The sequence below is a fragment of the Oncorhynchus kisutch genome, linkage group LG17 (genome assembly GCF_002021735.2).
Source record: "Oncorhynchus kisutch isolate 150728-3 linkage group LG17, Okis_V2, whole genome shotgun sequence".
Classification (NCBI taxonomy): domain Eukaryota; kingdom Metazoa; phylum Chordata; class Actinopteri; order Salmoniformes; family Salmonidae; genus Oncorhynchus; species Oncorhynchus kisutch.
In genome coordinates this window covers 28,778,552-28,779,469 of record NC_034190.2, presented here as the reverse complement: position 1 = coordinate 28,779,469, position 918 = coordinate 28,778,552, and positions in this window count along the sequence as shown.

Sequence of the window (918 nt, the reverse complement as noted above, 5' to 3'; positions counted from 1 at the left end):
CCAAAAAACGACTTTAGTACTTTCAAGTATTTTTACTTAAGTACTTTACACAACTAATAATGAGTGATTAATGAGTGCAAACAAAGTGGCTTAAAACCCTATATTAGATTGGTTTATTAAAACCTCCTTTAAAATAGAGTTAGCAATTTTCATAGAGCTAGAATAACTGATATTTTCTGCATAACTGAGCTGGGCAGGAAAGTCATGGGTTGTCAATTAAGCTCACTTGTTTCCTCATCATCTGGTCCTGTGATGTCACTAGGTGGGATGGGCCAGTGGTTGGCATAGAAACAGGGGCAGGTGTATGTGAGAGAAATATGGGGTTGGCATTTTGATTATTCAGCTCAGGGAGAGGTCCATTTACATGGAAAATATTGTTTCAGAGACCTCTTATGCCTGTTGATTAGGGGCTACTATTAGTCTTATTCCAACGATTAAAAAAACATACAACTCATTATATTGAAGCTGTTCTATTAGAACGTTGAATTGGAGCAGAGTAATACATTTGGCAACCTAAAAGAGAGGCGATTCTCATTATAGGCTGTAGGCCTACGTGTTTGCGTGAGTGGTAAAGATACATATTTTCATTCAGGGTATGTAAGCTTAGGATACATTCATCGATTTGAAACATAAACATACCAACACCTTGATAAATATCAATAGGCTACACATCATAGTTGCTTGCTTTCACATGTAGGCCTACACATGATTCAAATATTATTGTGTGTGTGTGATGATGAGAGGGCGTGGTGGGCAACATTTAATGCGAAAGCAAAATGGATGTTTAATACTTAAAAATAGTTTGAAATACGGGTTAAGATAAATGAATAACTTGAGAACAAATTAGAGAGCCATTACGGGGGGGGGGCGAAATCTTCGATGCTACTTGTGGTACCCACTGAGGTGGTACCTCTAGGT